Below are 17545 nucleotides of genomic sequence, written 5' to 3' on the forward strand. Positions count from 1 at the left end.
TAGTAGCAGTATGATCTATTTGAATCCAATGATCGACTGTGCTTCAGACTTCAGCCTGCTAAATTCTCTATTTAGCGTTGTTTGGATATCCATGATTCCCGCATTTGGATTATCACTGGAGTACTTAATATACCAGGTCAGCGAGCAGTCTTGAAGAGCGCTAACCAGTGTTGCTTTCTTTATATTGTCATCTGTAACTCCTTGCGCTTCCCATACAACCCTTACAATGAACCAGAATTGGTCCGGATCCTCATTTCCCAAACCTTTGAACACATGCAACTTCACTATGCTTGCCATATTGAATCGCGACAGTGGTAGAGGTGGTACGGGTGATGGCGGTCAAGCTGGTGGTGGTGTGGGTGGAGGTCGTATTTGCGAAATTCTTTGCCTTATTAGATGGATGGCACTTCGTGGTGAGACCTTCACGGGCTCTTCCTCGTCCCCTCACAGAGGTGAAATAATGGGGCTATTTTCTGGTCCCTTATTTCCTTCGTTCCTGTAAGATTTTCCACTTCACGTAGCCCCGAACATCAAGGTAACTGCATAACCCTCTTTTCGCACAATATCATTTTAATCCAAGTATTCAAAGACTTTACGTACTTACCTCATGGTCCTTTGAGAAAGCGTTGCTTTGCCTCGCTGTAGCTAAATGAGGTGTCAACCGTGAACTCAGTAACGAATCCTTCTATAATACAATCGAGCCAATGATCAATGACGCATGCGATCTTATCCTTTGATGCTTCCAACCTTCACACTAACTCTGGGGTTCACACAATAGGACCGTCAAGCTTCCACCTTTCTTGGCTCTCTGCTAGCTTCACGATCCACTTGTATAGCTTAGTAGGGAAGAATGCGAAGAAGATTTTGTGGATCTCCATGTACAGGTAGCAGTCTAACCACTCTTCTTTTGACAGTCGCGGGTTCTTGTTCTCCTGCGTAACGAACTCATGAATTCTTCTGTCCAACTAGCCTTATATTTGTTTCTTAGTTGGATTCCAATGATACATCATCAGACATCTCTATGCAGATTCCAGTCCCGACAATGGAACCATTTGTTGGCTTATGGGGGCCTAACCTAGGTTCAAAGTTATTTAGCCAAACAAATCCCTACACTACTGTCCATTTAGCATCAGCCCGCGGAGCGCAGATTGAAGTCTCACCTGAAGCAGTATGGGGGGATGCTGGAACCAAGTTTTCGCACCCTTGAGATGTCTATGATGTCGATTTAGTCCAACTAGATTTGCCTTCGCGTAGGTCGCTTCACACACTATTCTAACCTTCAAGACCTTTGCGATATGTTATAATCGTCTTTTGCGCAGCCCTAACCGGGGGCTGAGATGCTTTCGTGCTGCTACAACAACGAACTGCGCTACTTCCTCAAACTACACCACGTATCTTACTTATCTTCTTAACCGATCTTACTTATCTTCACGTAAATAGTTATTCTAACTTGTGTTCACTTAATCAACATAGTTATATACATTTACATATCATATAAGTATTAAAAGTGCAATTTATAACCAATGTAACAGATGCATAAAACAGGAAATAAATACGAAAAAATGATATGGAAATTCTCTTTATTAATACTTCCAACTGTTACAGACTCGACTCGCCCTGTGCACTCAATTGCAGGGGCCTGCGCACTTAGCTACGGACTACTAGGCCTCTGCGCACTCAGTTGTAGAGCCTTCTCCTACTCTATGACCCAAAACTAGACTTTTCTCCTCAAATACGAATCAATTCTTCATCCTTATCATCATTATATTTCTTAACTACTTAGAGCCTCGCTCTATTTATACAATCCCATTGTTCGCAGACCATGGGTAAGTCTCTACAACCGACATTACAATAAAAAAATTAAGCGCAGACAACCCTATGACTCTTTTACAAACTACGCGCTCTGCGTCCACAAAATGTAGAGTCTTTACATCAGAATTACAATCTTTGACCAAAATTTGGGCTCTAAGCCCCAAAACTTCCCTTGGGGGATCTCGTGCCCAACAATGGGTCAAGTGGTTGCCTCTGGCTGGATGATGGTATAACACTTCCTTCCATACTGTAGCAAAAATGACCCCATTTATGACACTTTATGGATATCATCCACCATCCATCACATAATATTTAAGAGAGAATTCTAAGGTTCAAGTAGTGGAAGATCACATCGAGCATCAACAACAAGTTCTCCAACTCTTAAAGAATAACCTCACTTTTGCACAAAATAGAATGAAACAACAGACAAGTCAACATCACAGCGAAAGAAGTTTTGATGTATGTGATTGGGTATTTCTACAACTACAACCATACAAAAAAATGTCCCTCAAGCAAGCTAGGAAGGATAATAAATTATCACCAAAGTATTATGGTCAGTACAAGGCATTGCAAAATATTGGTACTATGGCATCCAATTTGGATCTTCCTACATCTTCTCAAGTGCACCCAGTTTTCCATCTTTCATGCATAAAGAAGGTTATAGGTGAAAATCTCCCAGTTCAAACAATATTGTTAGAACTTGACGAGGAAGGAAAAATCATTTTGGAACCTAAAGCAATCACAGAAACAAGAACTCGATCGGTGACTTTGGTAAGAACAAGTGTGTGACTTTGGCAGAGAGTTAAGTGCAATGCATGAATGTTCTGCCATGTGGAAGGGGAAAATAAGTCAGCCCCTTAAAATCCTATAATAGTACGCAACTTGAAAGGAACACATGAGCATAATGACATCACAAGATAATATGTGAAATAATTCACAACTTAACCGTGTGTTAGGTAAACTTGACTCGGGATATAGTCAAAGTTGACCAGGTAAACAATGATGGTTTTGGGGCACATGGTATTGTGCACCCATGGTTTTTTTGTCTGTGGTATTTCATGCAATGGAGCTTGGCTGATAAAATTACAGGAGAGAAGGGTTCTTGGTTCAAGTGGGAGAAATGGCAGAAGATGGTAGGTTTAGGGTCGAAATATTTAACAGCCAAAACTACCAGCTGTGGAAGATGCAGATGGAAGATTACTTGTATCAGAATGATCTGTACCTACCATTGAGAAGAAAGACAAAGAAGCCAATGAGTATGACAGACACATAATGGGATATTATCGACAGAAAGTCACTTGGAACAATATGGCTGTGCCTAGCAGCGTCGGTAGCCTTTAATATTTCAAAGGAAATGACAACAGAGGGTTTAATGTTAGCATTGGAAAAACTATATGAAAAACCCTCAGCCTCAAATAAGGTATTTCTTATGAAGCATTTATTTAATATGAAGATGTCAGAAGGTGGATCTGTTGCTGATCATTTAAATTGATTTAAAATAGTTACGAGTCAGTTAAGTTATGTAGGTGTAACTTTTGATGAAGTTAGGGCTCTTTTATTTCTGTGCTCATTACCAGAAAGTTGGAATGGTTTAGTTATGGCCATTAGTAACTTTGTCTCTGGATCTATTACTTTAAAGTTTGATGATGTTGTTGGTGCAATCCTTAATGAGGAAATGTGATGGAAAATCTCCAGTGAGACATTAGGTAATTCTTTGAATGCAGAGACTAGGGGAAGAAAAATGGAAAGAGGAAAGAGTCTAGGATATTACAGTAAGACAGGGAAAGGAAGATCAAAGTCCAGATCGAGGAATTTGCTGGTGGATGTTAGTCATCGAAAGAAAAACCTATTGTAGCAACCTTCGTGGTATTCTTTCATTACCATGAGGTGATCTCAGTGGCTTTTCACTGTGGTCTTGAGGTTTATTAGATTATCTCAAGGTCATGGGTTTGAGGATTCAACTTATCGCTCTAGTACTTTTTTAAGTTCAATATTAGATCTGCAACAAAGAAGATGCATCAAATGGTTGAAAGGATCCGAGGATCACGATGATTATAGATATAGCAATCTTGAAGACGTACAAGAAGGGAATTGAAACAAAAATCTAAGGCTGAAGTCTTGTTGGTGTCTCTGGTCCAAGGCTGAGCATTAGACACGTGAGGTTGCTAGAGATAAGCCTTGCAACTGAGATCGTGAAGTTTTTGAAAAAGTGTAAGCCATTGTTTGGGTTGAGGAGAACGTTGCACATAGGTTTATATGCAAAGGAAAACCCTTAAGAGTGATGCTCAAGGATAACCGCATGGGTTGAATGGGAGGTATAGGAGAGCATCAAGCACGAAGTGCGTCAAGTTGAGAGGGTGGTTATACAAAGCAACAAGGAAACAAAACAAAACAAAAAATATTATTACAATGGAGTCAAATTATATTGCATGTAAATGGGCATATTGATGTAAGACCTGGTAAGGCATGCGTACCCCTGGGTAATCACCCGTACAGTCTGGGTTAGACCTAGGTGATAGGGGGATGTCGGGTTAACAATACCCCAAGTAAAAAATTTGAGGGAGGTAAGGGCTAGAGTGAGCGAGGTTGTCTCACTTAGCAGGTTTGGCTGGAGTGAGTCAAGGAACCCCAAGTCAAGTTTAAGGGGGGAATTGTTAGGTAAACTTGACTCGGGATAGATTCAAAGTTGACCAGGTAAACAATGATGGTTTTGGGGCACATGGTATTGTACGACCATGGTCTTTTGTCCGTGGCATTGCATGTAATGGAGCCTATAAGAGTTTGGGAATACTTCATTGTAATGTAGGCCTAGAGGTGAGCGGTGAAGGCTCACTTGGCCAGATTGGCTAGGGTTTTGGCCAATGCTAATGAGATCTCACTGGGTTGGGTTTTTCCCCAGATTTGGGGTTTTCCGGTTGTTGCAGGTTATTTTTATATTTATCCCTCTCGGTAATTATTTATGTTCTAAAGTCAATTTCTTAACACCGTGATGAATTGATACAACAACACACATTCAACAAGATTCACACCAATGAAAATGCAATAGTTCATAAGCATAAGTGTAAGTTAAATAACATACATTGCAAATACAACAGGAATATTCATACTACATTCGCAACATATGCATGAAAGAGTGTTGACTTTGAGCTTTTATTAAGTGAAAGTTCCAATCATAGATACACCATTGATAGACCATTAGCCCCAATAGTGGAATGTCAATTCAAAATCACTTTCTCCTCCAAAGAAACATACTTCCTCCACACTAGGAGAAACCAAGGCTCTCAAAAAACTCCCAATCTCTCGATTCTAAGCTTAATACTAGCCAAACGTTTGGCTCCCAAAATCCCTTTACATGAGTTATGAGGTTCTATTTATAACAAGAGGGGGTGACCCTTCAACTCCCCTTTGTGACCTTTGGACTACCCTCATGACTCTTCAAATTATTTATGAAATAAATCATTACATTACATCATGACTCTTCACATTCAAATATTGACACTTGGAATTCCATTTACAAATAATATTAGGATTTACACTCGTACCCATATAATAAAAAATAGGGTAGAGGCAACTAGACAGCCTAACAATACAAAATACTATCATGCTTGAGTTTGGGAGAACTTAAGCTCTGCAACTTCCACTTGATGTTTGTCGGTCACGTAGCGGTGCCAAGCTTGGTACTGTGTTATGACATCCCAAAACTGTGTTATGGTGTCTGGCTGGAAGAAGACTATAGCCTCCATGGCATCCAAGTACAATGTTTTGGAAGCATTTTCAACTTCGTTCTGAAGCATTATCAACATTGTTTGCACTAGGAGAGGGCCACCAATGTAGTTGTGCACGTTATGTTTATTCAACTCCAAGTCCTCCTTGGTGGAAATTTGTCTCAGTTGCTCCAAGTATTCCTTTATCTCCTTTTTGACCTGGTTCTTGGGTTTGGCTTTAGTGAGTGAGCTAACTGATGGGATCTTGTGTGCCTTCACCAAGAAATCTAGACTATTGTATATTCATGCATATGAGTCTTGAATGTTACCAATGAATCAGGCGAGATGTTTTCTATTTTGGATTAACATATGCACTCTTGCTTTATCCAGATCTACCTGTGGCTTCATCTTCTTACCTAAGTCAAGAAATGTCCCTTTCTATCGCATTGTCCATTCATGCATGGCAGTGATTGCATCTTGCACGTTACTAAGAGTTTTGACAAAGAATTTACACTGCTACTGCAAGCCATGCACGCAGACAACTACCTTATGCATGGTAACTAGCTCCTCATAGAGATCTTGCATAGTCTCTCCAAGTGTCAATACTTCATTGAGTATCACAACCTTCATTTCCTTCAGATGGACATGTGCAAAAGTTGTGTTCTGAGCTGCTGTGCGAAGCTATTGAATCTATTCCTTGGAAGCCTACAATTCTTTAATACTTGCTTATTCTCGGCCATCAGACACTGAGTATTCAACTTTTTTGCACCTGTGAAGGCCAAATTGGCTGAGGCAAGGGCTTCGGGATCTCTCCTGATGTCAACCACAATTACCCTTTCTCTCATAAAACTAGGAGATGCAAGATCATCCAAAAAATGATTTTTACGCGCTTTTACAATATTCTTCTGGAGTTCGTCATATGAAATATTAGTGTACATGTCCATAATCGGATCATCGTCAAGAGGAAAAACTTCCCCTTTCTCGCCTGGAGATGACTCTGCTGCTGGGGGTGGGGGAGACTGTATAGTGACCTGTTGTGTGCTAGGAATCAAGTCGACATTTGGGTTCTGCGGTTCTAATTTCGCCTTCATGTCATTGATCTCTATCAATTGTTCAATCTACCGAGGAAGCTCCCAATCCTGTAAATTTCCACCCTACTCCTCTGTTGGTTCTGTTCTTTCTCTTCAAATTGTTTCCATGCTAGTTCTTCTGATATTGTGCGTTTCCTTTCTTCATCTTTCCGCTTCTTCTTCTTTTCCTATTCTTGATTTTTCTTTTCTTCCTCCATTCTCCTTTGCTCTTCTTCTCTCTTCCTCTGTTATGCTCTCTACATCCTCTGTTTCCCCTTTGCATCTATTGCTAATGCCTCTTTCATAAGAGTTGGATCTTATTTCATCTTGCGCCTTCTTTGTCTCCTTGGACTATGAGAAACCTTTCTCTTTCTTTATCCTATGCAGGGTTGCTCCCTTCTATTGGCACTTCTTCTAGCGTTGCTGCCTTCTATGGAGTGACCTGTGAAGTTCCTGTAAAACTGACCGGCTCTTGGGTCTTGGAGGCAATATAGACATTTTTCCATGGATCCTCCTCCTGAAAATGAAATGTCCCGCTTAGCCACTAAAAATTCTTGCACAATGGTTCTTGAAAATACCACAAAGATTGTACAGATTAAAGTCTCGAGTACTGAATGAAAACTTATCTATTTCCTTTGATTTAGTATCTGTGACTTTTAGGTTCTTTATCTCGTACAATCCAATTTTCATAGGAAGAGTTGGCCAAGGTGCTTTCTTCTTCCTATGCAAAGCAGTTAGCAACGCTCTGGCGAGATAGATGATATGAAAATTATTGCATGACGATCTTGTCAGTGGCATACCTTGGAAAACATGCGGTGGCTTCTCTCCAACAAACACTCTAAGGAAGGTGCCATCCGCTGAGGAAAACCAATCTACGATCTTTGATATTGCCTCCGTTGTCGCAGGCGGCATGCAAGGTAGTTCTTCCTCAAATATCATCTTGTATAGCAGAATGAGGAAGTGGTCAGTTAGCTTCTCCATAACACTCGATTGCTACAATTCGAGAGCATCTTGCAGTGTATGTGCACGACAATGTCTTGACGTAACCAAGCCTAGATCATACTAGGGAATGGATTATGTGCACAGATTGCATCTAGTAAATATGGAGACATATAAAATCTCTCTTTCCCACCCTCGGGATGATTCAGGGTGTTACCTACATGGATCTTTAATTGTCAAGCCAAAAAATCTGACCAGTTGAGAAGCTTCCCACTGTTCACAACCTGATTTAGAAAGATTGCCTACTCTTCCGAAAAGGTCTCTGTGCCTTGTTGACCGTAGATTTTGCAAGTTAAGATGAACAACAACATATAGGCCCTCTTGAGAGACCTTGTCTTATATGTGTTGGTGGGTGTCTATCGAAATATTGATGACTCCTTCACCCAAATCTTAACAACATCTTTCATGCCCAAATAGTTGTTGGTGGCATAGAAGAATGAATCCATGAGTGTTTTTGGCTTAAGAAAGTGGTACATATGTTGATAATCTGCTACCAGAAAAGTAACAAGCCTCCATCCACAGGTACTACTAAAAGTCATGATCTTCTCATCAATATGTGAGACAATCTAGCTAATAACATATGCACATGGGAAGGTTGGATATCTACATGCAACCTTGTGTAGCCCTGATCTCTAGACATTCATGTATACCTGTCAGTCCTCTATATCTATTGCAAATTCCTTTGCCAACAAAGCTTCATTTAATTTTTTCCATGTAAGATCCGAGTCCTTTTCTACATACAATTGAGTGTCTGGGTATACTAGAAAGTTTACTGGCATTTACTCAACTGCTTCCACAGTACTAATTTCAGTGGTATCTTTTGAAGCACTTCTCTTGGGTGCCATGGTAACAATGAATTTTGGAGAGAAGTGCTCAAAAATTGTGGTACCCATGGGACATAAAAGGAACTCATGGAAAACAAACATAAACTTTTAAAAATCTACCTTCAAAGCAGGATCAAGAAGCAAACTAGTGCACTAGTGAGAAAAATTGCACAATTTTTTCAGAGAGAGGGAGACTAGCCATGGGTACTACACATTACGTAGTCCTAGCAGCCAAGGTGCAACTTGAGGCTTGAGACTGCAAAATGCACAGTCCATCCTGGGCAGTGATTGGGAGAGACTGCGCATTGCACAATCTTAGTGGCCAAGGGGTACACTGAGCCCTGAAACTGCGCAATGTGTAGTTGGGCTAGCTTGTATTGCACACTATGTAGTCTCAGAGGCCAAGCCTAAACTTGAGCTTCTGGATTGCGCAATGCCAAGCTGGGCAAGGTGAAAAGTGGCCAAGGGAAGTGCAAATTTGTGTGGTGGAAGTGTGGGAAACAAGAAAATCTAAAATATAATGAAATTTAAAACATAGATCTGACTAATTGTAGATTGATTGACGTGAATCAAATGCAGAAACTTAACAAACAGAAGGAAAAACAAATATGTGAGGAGAGTTGCTGAAATGATGATTGCCGGTGTGCAAAAACAAGAAAATCAATGCGACACTTATGAAAGAAAAATGACGAACTAAAACAACATTTCTACAAGCTAATGCAAGTTAAAACGGTAACAACAATGAAGAGAAACAAGAAAAACAACACTCATAGAAGTGAAATGACGAAAAAAACGACAAAAAAAGTTGCAAAAGATGATAAAAGCAAAACTCACCCAGAAAAGCGACGAAATCTCCACCGAATATTCATTGATCTCCTCGAGAATGTTAGAGCTCCAAGATCAATTTGTTGAAAATGCAACAAGATGATGGAGCTTAGTGAAAAGAAGTCGCCTTCACTAAGTGGGTCCGCAGGCTATTTTTGGCGCAAAGTCTATTTTTAGACATATGGATCATGGTCTATGAGTTGCAGGATGCTATTTGTGGATGATTGGTCACGTTGGTAAAAATAGATGGACTTCTATTTTTAGACATATGGGTGGAGTCTATTTTTAGACTGCCAGTCTAAAAATAGAAAAGTCGAATATTATTAGCTCTTAATAATATTTGGACTGTAAACATTATCTTATTCTCTTGGAGCACTTCAGTTCGAGCTACGGATGTGGCACATGCAGCTACCAGAAGGAAATACAATTTTCTAATGGGTCAGTTGAGCTATTGCATGATGGACTTCAGTTAGAACTCAAGTGGTTGAGTTTTGGTGGAGTTGATTGAGGAGTTGATGGAGTTGTGTTCAGTTTGACTTGGTTGAACTAGTTGTATTTAGTCTAACTAAAGAATACACTAGTGATGAGTTGCGTGAATTAATTATTAATTAATTCACTAATTATTAACTCATAAATCAACTAAAGAATACATCAATTAACTCAGTGCATGGACAGTTTAGTGGAGACAGGTGTTAGAGGTGCGTGAAAGGGAAAGACAGCTGTCAGTTGTGACTATAGTTGTGCATGAGATTTGCACAATCAATGGATTGAGTATTTCCAATGAGGATTGCGTGGTTCAGCCAAGGGAAATAATAGTTTGGATCAGCCATTCTCATCTATTCTCATGTAGGATTGCGCAGTGGAGGCAGGCAAGGAGAGGAGGAGATTTGAACCTGTGATTGATTCAGATCTGAGCTAGTTTGTGTGTAATAGGTGGAGATAGTACTGAGTACTTGCGAGGAGTATTGTACTATGTATTGTTACATGTTCTCAATCAATATAATATACAGATAGTTTGGGGTTTTCAGCTGTATGCTTTCCCGGTTACATACTGTGTTAATGTGCGCATGCGATTGATGTTTCATTGTTTTTAATTCCGCAAAATTGATGATCAACGTAGAGGAGGTTATGTATTATGCATGCATTCCACAATAGTGTATAATCAGGATAATCTCTGTGAATAAGTGCCATATTATTCAAAATTTATGCATGGTATCGGAGCAGAGTTGATCATCAGATCTACTATTCAGAAAGTGTTTACATTTTATTTCTTTAGGCAGAGTCTGTAATCGGGCCAGGTAGCCTCTGGATTCATCCTTCTTTTGGAAGGTGAGATATCCGGTGAATGCCCATACAGTCAATCTCTGTACAAGAAATACTTTGTTCTCACGACTTTTAGATCAGAAGCGGTTGAGTTTTGAGCTGGTGGAATTCGAATTTGCACCAGTCTTTTCTTGGTGTCGAAGTTGAAATGTCTTTCAACGGATTGCGATTGGAGTATGCCCTTGAGGGTAGCTCGAACTATATTGCATGGAAAGACAGGATGGAGGCGGTGTTATATGACAATGGGCTGAAGGAGTTCATAGAGGCTGAGGTCCCAAAGCCTACTGATGCTACTCACATTGATGCTTGGCAAAAGAAGAGCTCACATTGATGCTTGGCAAAAGAAGACAATAAAGTGTTGAAGGATTCTGTTGGAGGGCGTGAAGGATCACATTGTGTCCAGCCTGCATGGAAAGGCTTCTCCATACTTGATGTGGAAAGCGTTGGCAGATCTATTCCAAAGCAAGAACGACCAGAGGAAGTTGGCGCTCAAGGATAAACTCAAAAACATTAAGTGTGAGAAAGGAGACAGTATGCCTAAGTATCTCACGAAGTTCACCCAATGCCAGGATGAGCTGCGAAGTGTGGGGGTGACTGTCGATGATGAGGACTTGGTGAGCTTGGCTCTCCTTGGTCTTCTGAAGAGTTGGCATTCCTATCAGGACTCTGTTAATGGTCGGGAGAAATTGCCAGGATGGGAGAGACTTTGGTCGGATCTTGTGCAAGAGGAGATCAGGTGGAATACCAGGGACGAATCTTCATCAAAGGCATCTAATGAAGAAAATTGTGCTTTGGCTGCCAAAGCAAAGAAGGGGAAGGAGAAGGGTTCTCTTTCCGAATCCAGTTCTTCCAATGATGCGAAGAAGGTTGACAAATTGAAAGTGCGATGCTTTCGTTGTCATGAGGTGGGCCATTATGCTGCAAATTGTCCACGGAGGAAATCCAAGAAGGGATCTGGGGAAGGATCTGAAGGTGAGGCACTTGCTTCACAGTTTGAGTTGGATTTCACACTCTTCGCATTCATGGTTTCATCCATGGTGGGAAGTGGTTGGTTTCTTGACAATGGAGCTTCTTTCCACATGATCGGTGACAAGAGTTTGTTCAGTACTTTGGAGGAGAATGATCTCCAGATACTCATAGAGATGGGTAATGATAAGAAGTATAATGTCTCAGGTGTAGGCATGCTTATTTTTTAGAGGGAGCATGGAGCTTGCCTTACCTTGACTGATGTCAAGTATGTACCAGGACTGAAGAGAAACTTGGTGTCGATCGCGATGCTGGAAGACAGAGGCTATGATGTAGTCTTCAGTAAGGGAAAGGTTTTCCTCAAACACATCATCACTAGACAGGTGAAGCAGATTGGTTCACGGGTCAAGAACCTGTATGCTCTTGAGGTTCAAGATGCATGCAAAGCCTTGAGCAGCGAGGCAAATGATGGAGACTTGGTGGTTGAGAGGGAGCGTATATTACCTCTCAACATGCAGAGCCAGAAGAAGTCTCAGACGACTGTGGAGGAGCCACGATTGGTGCAGCAGCTTCAGGAGGTTGTGGAGTAGCCACAACAAGGGAAGCTGAGAGGAGATCGAGTAGAGACATCTACTCATGTAGAGACCTCTAGTAGGGGGAAACTTCGAGCTAGGTGGGCTGAGGGATCACATGCAGCCATACCTCTAGGTAGGAGGTGGGGTGATGTAGATTGATCATCCCAAGGAGGAGGGGCAGGATCCTTGAGGTACCCAACCTCTTGGATGAGACCTTGCTATGAGAGCCCTAATGTGGAGTAGCAGGAATTGACTGATTGGGTAGAGACAGATGCGGATGGAGCAGTACAGAGAGCGACAGTGTAGGGAATCCTAGGACAGCGCATAGCTAGCAGGTTGCAGCAATGCGAGAGGAACAAGTGTTTTGCACAGTGCTAGGTGGCACAGAGAGGTGTGCAATGGTGCGAGATGCATGGAGATGTTGCAGCAGCACAGATGTCAGAGAGGGAACACTTGTCAACAACAGGTAGAGCTTCAACATCAAAGTATGTTCCCAGCCCAATAGAGTGGTCAGTTGGGAGTGTTTTTTGTTCCAAGTGTTGTTGGAGCAAGTGGACCGAGCAAATGTGTTGCATGTAGAACATTACAGAGGTAGGACAGGGGTTGCAGATAATCCATATCTTGTTGGGAGGGAGTGTTGAAAATGCAACAAGATGATGGAGCTTAGTGAAAAGAAGTCGCCTTCACTAAGTGGGTCCGTAGGCTATTTTTAGCGCAAAGTCTATTTTTAGACATATGGATCATGGTCTATGAGTTGCAGGATGCTATTTGTGGATGATTGGTCATGTTGGTAAAAATAGATGGACTTCTATTTTTAGACATATGGGCAGAGTCTATTTTTAGACTGCCAGTCTAAAAATAGAAAAGTCGAATATTATTAGCTCTTAATAATATTTGGACTATAAACATTATCTTATTCTCTTGGAGCACTTCAGTTCGAGCTACGAATGTGGCACATGCAGCTGCCAGAAGGAAATATGCTTTTCTTATGGGTCAGTTGAGCTATTGCATGATGGAATTCAGTTAGAACTCAAGTCATTGAGTTTTGGTGGAGTTGATTGAGGAGTTGATGGAGTTGTGTTCAGTTTGACTTGGTTGAACTAGTTGTATTTAGTCTAACTAAAGAATACACTAGTGATGAGTTGTGTGAATTAATTATTAATTAATTCACTAATTATTAACTCATAAATCAACTAAAGAATACATCAGTTAACTCAGTGCATGGACAGTTCAGTGGAGACAGGTGTTAGAGGTGAGTGAAAGGGCAAGACAACTGTCAGTTGTGAATATAGTTGTGCATGAGATTTGCACAATCAATGGATTGAGTATTGCCAATGAGGATTGCATGGTTCAGCCAAGGGAAATACGATTTTGGATCAGCCATTCTCATCTATTCTCATGCAGGATTGCGCAGTGGAGGCAGGCAAGTAGCGGAGGAGATTTGAACCTGTGATTGATTCAGATCTGAGCTAGTTTGTGTGTAACAGGTGGAGATAGTACTGAGTACTTGCGAGGAGTATTGTACTATGTATTATTACATGTTCTCAATCAATATAATATACAGATAGTTGGGGGTTTTTAGCTATATTCTTTCCCCGGTTACATACTATGTTAATGTGTGCATGCGATTGATGTTTCATTGTTTTTAATTCTGCAATATTGATGATCAACGTAGAGGAGGTTATGTATTATGCATGCATTCCGAAATAGTATATAATTAGGATAATCTCTGTGAATAAGTGTCATATTATTCAAAATTTCTACACAATTGTACAAATGAGCTCTAGAGTCATCCATTAAATATATTTGAACAGAATGAGGTGCATGCCTAAAATCAAGGAAAAAGAGACACTTGGTGGAAATTTCTAAAATAAGGATTGTGCCACCTTTAGGAAACTAACGATGGATTCCTACTTTCTGGAGATTGATTTTTTATGTCGTCTTTTCCATTTTTTTTTTTGTTTTTTGGGAAACTTGCCATGCACACTACCGGGAAAGATTTCACAATTATGGGGAATTGGAAATTTTTTTGGCTCAGTGCATTGTGCAGTTTTTGAGCTCAAGTAGTGGATTATGTAGTTTCTGGCCTTAGTGTCGGGTTTCTTTCATGACTACGTAATTCCAATCATCAGGGTTGGCTTTCCCTCATGGATCGCATAGTTTCTAGAGGCAAGCCCATAACTGCTGCAAGATCAAGTCAGAAGGATGCGTGTGACTCAAAAAGAGCAGTTAATTATGAAAACAACCAAACAAAGCACATATGAAAATAATAAGTCTTAATCAACTCATGAATACTTGACGACAGTAAAAAATAAGCTTATGTCAACAGAAAGGAAGGCTTCAAAATCAAAGCATAGGCAAAATTTTGGAGGGTGGTTGTAGCCGTTATAACACTTGGTGACACATTAGTAAAACTCTAGCTCTCCGTATGGGTCTTGTCTCATGTAAAAAATGTATAACTCTTTAGGAATTATTGTTTAGTTCATCGATTACCATAGATTCTTCACTTAACTTGCGTTAAGGATATAATATCTACCATTCTATTCATCGACGACACACTTAACCAAGCCAAGTCAAATTGAGTTTGTTTCGATTGGGGATGAGGAGTATATAGATTCACAAGTGAAAATAAATGTGAGAGTCTTAGTTTTAATCTTTGGTGTTGCTCCACTTCCAGTAGGTTTGGATAGTACCCCGATGGAATCACTTCAGGAACACAAAGATTGCTCCGCTGCGAGCTCTTAGTGTCTAGGAGTCACTATTGATCAAATGTACTCTTTCAAAAATTTTGATTAGGGTCCTAGGTCAAATTTTTATGGTTTCAATAGGTTTTCAAATAAAAATTTGATCACTTGTTAGTGTGTCTAGGTATGTTGCTACTCCCTTCATTTCATGGTCAAATTGTCATATGAATCATGCCATCACTCATTGTGATGAGTCATCAGTGAAGTGTCTTGATCACCATCTCAGTCATCATCTCATGGTAAGTCATGCGTCAAGGTCCAAATCATCAGTTTCATACTCCATTAGATGCCATCATTAGGTCAAGTCATCAAAAAGGTCAAAAAAGAGCCATGACATCATCTAGATCATCATTGTGGGAGTAGTAATAGGGAAAAGTGTTCTATAATGATATCTAAAGTTAATTTTGATATTTATTAAGATGTAATTATGTATAATAAGGTTTGAAGCTGCAGTATACTAGCATTTCATATCATTTTGTGAAAAGACAAGGTGGGGCCACATCACCACCTAAGAGAAAATCGACCCCCCAGCCTATAAGAAGACCAAAGGAGCAAACCATTTGCTCATTCCACCCCCATAAGACATCACTCCACCAAAAAGAAGCATTTCCATCCTCTAAAAATAAATTTCTTGGAACCAAAGTGTCATTCTCTCTCCCTCACTGCGTTTTTGGCAGCCTTGCTGCGCTTTTGGCGAAATTGTTGTGCTTTTGGAAAAGGAGCCAAATCACCCATTGCAAAGGTTTTCTTCAGAAAATTATAGGTCCAACACATCATCAACAAGCAAGTGGACTTCATTCACTCCTCCTTCATCCTTCCTTTGCTTCAGTTTCCTCATATAGCTTAGTGAATCACCCTCTCCTAGGGTTTAGCTGCGCTTTTGGTCTCTTAGTCATTTTCTTTCATTTCTGTGGTAAAAACCATACATTTTATGCTCAAACACCCTCATTTACACTCCATATACCTCCTCTTATATTTTCCCATGAATATTCCCCTCATCTCCCTCATTTTCCCATAAACCCTAACCTATGCTACACTTCTTGACAATTTCCTAGGCTAGGACTGTATTTTGAAACTTTCTACCCCTTCCCCTCGTCCATTCCCAAAAATTTCACTTCCCTACAATCCCTGATACCTATCCCTACCTCCCAAAATTTCCCCATAAATTTAGACAAAACCCTGACCCCTTCATTCCCCTCCCTTTACAAAGCAGCCCTAAATCCCCTGTTTTCCCAAAATTAAACCCTAACCTTCCTCCTAGTGAGCAAGGGTTTTACCATGGAGGAAGAGACCACAGGCATTGAGAATAAAAAGTACAAATGAGGGAAAATTTCTAGGTATGAGCCCACAAGATCTAAGAAATCATGGCCTCACCTTTCATCAAGAAATCTTTCCAAGGTGTGGGTTGTCTAGGTTTTTCTGAAAAGATTCAAGAGGTAGGTTGCCATGCCAAGTTGGAAAACCTTTTTTATGCTAACTTCAAGAGGGAAAAAACCACCATAGAAGGGATAGAATTCATGGTATCAGCAGAGGTGATTGACATCATTTTTAGAGTTTTGTGATCATTTGCTAGGGTTTACATTGCACACAGGGACAATTCTACTTCAAAATTAGTTTCTGAAGTAAGGAAGATGAATTTGAAAAAAGTGAAAGAGGTTTCTGTCAATAATATAATAAGGAAAAAAACATCCTTTAGTTTATACACAGGTTTTATGATTTGGTATAAATGCCAAAAATACAATTGCTACAAGAGATTTGCTGCACTTCTGGAGTAGCCTTGGGAGATTGAATTTTTAGGTGTCTTGGAGAAGGTTCTTTCAGTGCTTGATGACTCTATTGTGTAGAAGACGTCCTTAGCTTTCCAACCATACCACGTTCAGACCAAAAATCCTCTAAGAAGGCCTCCAAATCAGTCTCCAAACTTTTCACTGCGCTTTTGCTATGAGCACACTGCACTTTTGCAATTTTTAGTGACCAACTTCAAACTTGGATTTTGAGCAAATGGGAAAGTATTTTCGAAAAATGTAGGTTTTTTTTGTTCATAACATAACAAAGAAAAAAAAATCTCTACATTTTGTAAAAATATTTACGGTTAGAGATATATTTCTCCATATTTGAGCCCCATGTTTGCAGAAAACCCAGAATTTTTGGAAATTTTAGTCAGCCAAAGGGCGCTGTGCTTTTCCTCGAGGCCTCCAAATCAAAAAAAGTTTATATGCCTGAATAGATTGTGACCTGAAAGTATCATCCATTTAGTTTGTGTGCCATGTCATCCTTCTGGTTGGAATAAAAATGCGAATAACATGCCAAAAAATCACTTTCTGCCACTATTTTCACCCTGGCACTGCGCTCTTAGAGCGACCTTGTGAGAATCCATTTTTCTCAACTTTGGAGATGCCATTTTGCATGCTTAAGGATTCTATATACAACCAGACATCCCAAGAGTTCCAATGGGGCCTTCAGATCATAATTTGGAGCATTGGAAGTCACTCAAAATTGTCCTCCAAGTTGGCACTGTGTTTTTCGTAGAATTCGTTGCGCTTTTCTCAGAAAGACATGAATTCAAATTTTCTACAGTCAAAGTCAAAGATGTTGGTCAAATTACTCCTCCACGGTAATCATGTGATATAAGTAAATGTAAATGAGGTGGACATTGTAAATTTCATGTAGATTTAGGCTTATGTTTGTAAAGTCAAAATGAAT

This window comes from Pinus tabuliformis, chromosome 8 (genome assembly GCF_031772625.1).
Source record: "Pinus tabuliformis cultivar Carrire ecotype Pingquan chromosome 8, CPIR1, whole genome shotgun sequence".
In the NCBI taxonomy this organism is placed as follows: domain Eukaryota; kingdom Viridiplantae; phylum Streptophyta; class Pinopsida; order Pinales; family Pinaceae; genus Pinus; species Pinus tabuliformis.